This window comes from Macrobrachium rosenbergii, chromosome 18, assembly GCF_040412425.1.
Source record: "Macrobrachium rosenbergii isolate ZJJX-2024 chromosome 18, ASM4041242v1, whole genome shotgun sequence".
Taxonomy (NCBI): domain Eukaryota; kingdom Metazoa; phylum Arthropoda; class Malacostraca; order Decapoda; family Palaemonidae; genus Macrobrachium; species Macrobrachium rosenbergii.
Genome location: NC_089758.1, coordinates 13,123,477 through 13,129,807, shown reverse-complemented (window position 1 = coordinate 13,129,807; position 6,331 = coordinate 13,123,477). Strand labels below are relative to the sequence as shown.

At 37.6% G+C, this 6,331-nt stretch overlaps 1 long non-coding RNA gene across 1 annotated transcript; it reads right to left on the bottom strand.

Moving 5' to 3' along the window:
- Positions 1-1,256: 1,256 nt before the first annotated feature.
- On the bottom strand, positions 1,257-3,307 carry LOC136848125 (uncharacterized). Its single transcript, XR_010855938.1, has 2 exons — positions 2,950-3,307; positions 1,257-2,788 (listed from the first exon to the last, which is right to left on the bottom strand). It is a non-coding gene; the product is annotated as an uncharacterized lncRNA (long non-coding RNA).
- Positions 3,308-6,331: the final 3,024 nt, after the last annotated feature.

The window sequence follows — 6,331 nt, the reverse complement described above, 5'->3', positions numbered from 1 at the left end:
ATGGTATTCATTAAGTAGTTATACGTAATCCCATGAAGCTGTGGTGGATGAAATACCCGATATCTTCATGACGTCATTCTTCAACTGCATAGTTCGGGATTTAAAACCAGTTTATGGCATTAAGTGGATCTGTTACAATATTTTGCAAGGATAAGCAGCACTGGAAGGTTCCGTTTCCTTTCTCGTTTCCGAGAGCTTTTCTGCATCTGTTCCCTCTGAATAAGACTTTGGTCTAATTCCATTTTTTTCAAACCATATGAATAACAATTCAGTACCAGAGAGCCATTTTCCAAGACAGTAAGGTCTGGCTTTGCATTTTGCAGCTGTAGCACTATTAGGAACTTTTCCACAGAGCTTCAGTGTCCACAGTTCCTAATCGCCTGTCAAATTATGGCCCGTATTGCATGAAATACTGCAATGGTCATAAACCTCGTGAGTCATGTTTCTGAGAAATCGCTTTTTCAGAATAGGCTAGCACATAAGGTACGCAGTCGTTTTGGTTTGTGATTGCCTTTAACTATATGATTCCACAATATTTTCAACTAATTTCTATCACCAAGTAAAAGCAGTACGAGATATAATTTATTCACAACAAAGAATTTATCTCTTCTCCAAGTCTTCCCGAATGACATCTTTTCACTCATTTAAAGCTTATCTAATAATTTCTTCAGCAGTGAAAGGCAACTTCATTATTTCTCGCATTTTAATTTGAAAGCAAATTGTTATATCAAAATAGCAGGGAGTAAGGGCGAAGTTCTGCGGGGTGACGGGAGGCGGGAGGATAGGAAGGAGGGAGGGCAGCCGGGGTGTAGAGTAGATTGGGTGGCAGCACTTGGCAGACCCATACCCGTACAATAACTTATATACACTGTATATCAGACATTCAAGTCTCCCTCGAGGGTCAGTCTTAAGGCTGAAAATAGGCCTAGGGTTCTTCGTGTTTATAATTATCTTCTGCAACTTTGACTTTATAATTTGTAACTTTCCTCGTCTTTGATTATAATAATCATTCGCAACGTTCTTCGTCTTTGGTTTCAACTAAATTTTATCCTAAATTATTTTTTTTGTATGACCAAATGGTTTGATATATAATTTCCTCCAACATTTTCCTCATCTGTAAACTAGTGTGTCTCATTCAGCCCTGCCTTGGGCTCTATTCTCTCCAGTCTTTATGCGAATATTAATTTATAAGGGAGGTGTACATGCAAACCACATGAATGCAATAAACTAATAATCATAAGGAATAAAGAATAAGATAAATACAGAAATTTTGTATTAATCTGATTATGTACACAAAAACTACCTATACAATATGAACACAATTACCTAAGCATGAAAAAAATTACTTATATGTTTACACAAAAAATTAGTAATATGAACAAAAATATTTTCTAAAATTGTCTAAACAGTGTGAACACAAATTATCCAAATATGAACAAATTATCTAAATATGAACCAATTATCTGTGTACATAAAATAAAAAAAGGACAATTATCTAAATGAAAACATTATCTAAACATTACGTACTCAAAAAATACGTACATAATCACCAAAAGACGTACACAAATTAACAAAATCAGTATATAAAAAACTATGTAGGCCTAACCAAACAGTGATTAAATAAAAAAATCTTAACCAAACCTGTAAATAAAAATTTAACTATAAACACAAAAATGTAAAAAAAAAATACCTAAACATTATATACACATCTAAAAAAATATCTAAAAATGTACACAAAACTATAAAATATCTAAACGTACAAAAATCTAAATAGACAAATTATCTGTCTAAACAATATTTACACAAAAGTGTGCATAAAAATATTTAAATACATCTCTGGATGTTCACTATAGTAAGAGAGAAGTGTACCATTTACGAATCGGATAATTTCACGTGCTTGTGTAAAAACGCTAAAATCTGGTACCACAGTGAGAGGTCTTCGTGAGTTTACAAACAAAAATAAAAATAGGTAAAATATAATTTGTGAAGCTAACGTATTTACCGTATTTACTTCGCTTAATTTACCTCGATGAAGAGAGCTATTTAAAAAGGAACATACATCAAAGTGATAAAAATAAAAGAATCGGGTGCCATTGCGCAAATAAATTTTCTTGAGTGTCCTGCGAGGGCGATATTTCTAATCGGGGTTCTTTATCTTTCCGACGACGACGACCTGGACCCAATGTCGGCGCACCTGGGCCTCGAAGGCTTCGATCACCACCCGGTAGTCTTGCAGCCAATCGCCTCCGGCTAAACCACAACCGATGCCATAGAGTATGACAACTCCACCGATGCCCTCCTCCCGGAGGAGGCCTGCCAACTCCTCCAGAGCCTGCTAAATCCAGTACACCCTGTTCTGCATATCCCATTGCGGGCCAGTCAGCAGATTCAGGTCACAGTACCTGGGGACCACAGTCGGTGTGCAAGGGTCCTGCCCTTGCCTTCATATCCTGCACCAGTTTGTCTGAACCTGTTGCTCTCAAAGCCGGGACCCGTGTAGAACTAGGCGAAAACTGTGACAATGGCTGGGTCATGGGCGTTGGAGGACGACCTTGATATGGTTAAATGCCGGGATTGGGTCTGTCCTGTACGCAGGCCCTGTTCAGGTTCGATATTGCCCCGGGGAGGAGTAGACATTCCCGTAGGGATACTTGTGAATCAAGTCAGACCAAACCCTTCGCTGGCCTCACAGCCATTTAGTTTTCAGTGATAAGGACAGCCGGAGACAGATTCCTTGAACATTTGTCTGTGACGCAGCCGGTATGTTAAGTCAACTTCGACACCTGAGCTGCGGAAAGGGAAAAGGACCGCAGTGAAACTCAAGAACAGTGGAATAAAACTTAATGAAAATAAAGATGGAGGAGTTTCAACGGTATCCTCAATGTAAACACAAACACAAATTCGGATACGGTAATACATATTATATCTACAGTCGTGAACGTTACTCACCCGAGGTGATGGTGCTTTGCTTAAGGTTTAAACCCTATAATTACACCCTGAATATTTTAGCGGATCACCGGATTATTCCTAATCCTGTACAAAGTAAAGACAACTTATCAATGAAGTCTCTGCTCCATCCCGTACGCCACAGATCTTCCTATCCATTCGAAATCCTCAGGGTTTTCAATGCTAAACACTCAAGTGACTCTCATCTGTGATGGACACCACCAGCCACTCCGAACAGCACGGAAGACCCTCCGTCACACACACAACCACCTTACAGGAGCCTCAAACGCCTTCAGCCAGCACTCACTTTAAACCCCACAACGAAGCGTACCAACAACTGCCCAACAGTTGAATCACCAAACGCAGTGTTAAGGTAGTAAACTAAAAAGGTTTGTTTATGGTTACTTCATTTTTTGACACAGAGTATTAGTATTACTACATTATGGTTTCGAATAGGGTACTAGTAATAGACATTAATGGGTCGAAGTTGTCTTCCCACAGAATTTATTTGGCTGAGTTGGCGTACGTGAACAGTTTTGGCAGTGCATCACCTTCAGAAGCTCATCTATTTTAAATAATACCAAAAGCTCATGAGGTTTTGTCTCAAACGCTACTCTAGGGCTTTTCCGAGTACAATGTTGCTTTATCCAGCGTCTGGACCAAAATTACCCTAAATGCAATCGATTCACACTAAATTTGGTGGATTTTTTTAAATAAAAGAAATATATATATATATATATATAATATATATATATATATATATATATATATATATATGTGTATGTGTGTATATAAATATATATAAACATTAAACATTTCCTATGTTATTAGACGTCATGTTTACGTGGTTAGCAAAGTATTGAATAACTTAGTGTAATAATAGATCTAGGAGATGTCGAAAATTAAGTTGTAAAGCCACATTTAATTGCGTTCTCTTGCCCAGCAAATATACAAAGATAGAAATTCTGTTCACGATTTGCATTCAAACAAAAAGCAAAAAAAAAAAAATAATAATAAATAAATAAAAAATACAGTAATGTAGATTTAAACTTCCAAAAAGTTGGTGCTACAAAAGGATGATCATGTTTACACAATTATGTGAAGAATCATGCTAACTCCGCAAATTACTAGAAAGCACATAACGGTATTATTGCAGTAAGAGGCAACACGCCATAATGACAAAGAAATATGTTTTTCTTCCTGATTTTGATGTCTAGCACGAATTTCACCTTCAATTTCGTCGGAAATTAACGGTTTTGGAGCTAACTCCATGTACATAAGTGGACCCCACACAACCTAACCTAACCTCTCACAGAAGTATCCAGGTCACAGCCCCTAACCCTAACTTGTCACTCGACTACCCAGGTCACAGCTCCTAACTTATGCATGACCAAAGGACGAAAAAACAAGGTTCATATCCCGTACGGCAAGTGCAATAACTTTTTAGTGTATGGGTACCCAACCGCCGGCCCCCGCCCCCGTGCCAGTACTAAACACGGCGAAGGGACATTCCATTTGGCCGACAACAAACACATGCACCGCCAGTATCAGAAACCCTAAAAGTGTTAAATGGGAGAAAATAATCCAGGTATTTCTAAGAAACTATCAATTTCCGACGAATTTGTGTGAAACACATCAAAATGACCTAGAAAAGTGTATTGCCTTGCCATTTGGCCGTGTTGCCTTTTACTGCAATATTACCACTTTAACAATCATCGTTGATATTAAAAACATTTGCACGATTATCAGGAAAAAAAAAGAAACATTAAAAAGCAGAAGTTTACCTAGCAGTTTGCAAAAAAAAAAATAAATAAATAAAAAAGAAATAAGCTGCAAACTGAACTTCTAACTGGATATCAAACATCTTTAAGTCACTCTTGCTCATGCTTTTCAACGTGCAGTCACATCTGCCACACTCACCATAATACCAATAAGCAAACGTTAATGCAATACCGGCGTGAATAACTTAGATGTTGTTACGCCAGTTTGAGTAACCATAAATCAATCAATGCAAAACATATCCAAACGAAAGGGGAGAGAACGGTATACTGGTAGTTGCCAGAAGGTAACGGACACAGTGTCTGCCGTCTGGCCATGTCAAAATAACAGTAAAAAGAAAACATCAATAGTAATCATAAAACATAATAATGCAAGAAGAAAGCTATAAATAAGGGAGAAAATTTGCTAGATGATCCCCGGATTACCCTACATTCCCCACATTTTGTCTTTACCTTAAGTGACGTCTGATTACCCTAAATTAGGGTATTTTACCCTACAGTGGAAACACTGCTACTCTTAGATCTAGAGATATTAATACTATAACCTTGTCTTCGTATATTTCAGGTCATTTTCCACAGAGCTGTGTATTATTTCAGTAAATTTGTTGGAGATGGCCGATACGATTAAAAGATTTTTCATCATTTCTTCTTGAAAGTTGAGTTGACACGTCACAGACATGGTTGACCAAGTCACGTTAGGTCATTCACATTTCCAGAACTTCACTTGCACGACGAGGTCAAGGGAGTGACGGGGAACTGTAATCCAGAAACTGTTAAATAATGTGTAAAGTGTCTAAAACAATAAGACGAGTCCTGTTCGATAATAGAAGTTGGTTAACTGACTCGATGGAGCCTTTGATTCAACTCTGTATAGGAAGACCGACGCCCTCTGAGTATTCAGGGGGATAAAACCTCTTCCAGTACTTGAGAGGTTTTACTACCGAATAATGTTCAAGGTTAATTTTTACAAATTTGCTTCCTGAAAAGTTTTATTTGAAAAAGGAAGCTGCAGGCTCGATACACTTGGAATGTATCGTCTCCTTCCTATTGTTGTTCTAGATAAAGCCAGCATTACACAGGCACGGGATCTTGCCTATAAAGTAGTCAGTAGAAGTGTAAACGGACGAGAGATGACTTCACTTTGTTTCACTTTGGTTTTATGTACAGCCCTCCACATGGATGATTCCCTCTCTGGCGGGCCATTGTATGTCTTCAAAATAAGGTGCTTCTTATATTTTATATAATTGTCTTTTAGTGTTTCTCGTCAGTAACGTAGCTTTTGCAGAATAGGAGAGCCTTTAGTTCTTACTTCAGACGGTATTTTGTTGTATCCAGTTCTCCGTTAGCATGCATATGTCTAGATTTTGATCATTTATAAGATTTCTAATAGTGTTAGTTTTATTTCCTACGGACTGTATGTTTATTCAGTTGCATAGAAGATTATTAGTCAAAGCCATGGTCCGTATTATTTTTTTACTTTTGACACATGGTCTTTATATACTACGCACTTATTGCCATCATATGTTTTATGTTTAGTATCACTCAGGCCTTTCTTAACACAGCTTTTACACTGTAAAGTGATGCTAGCACATTCATTTGATTTGTGA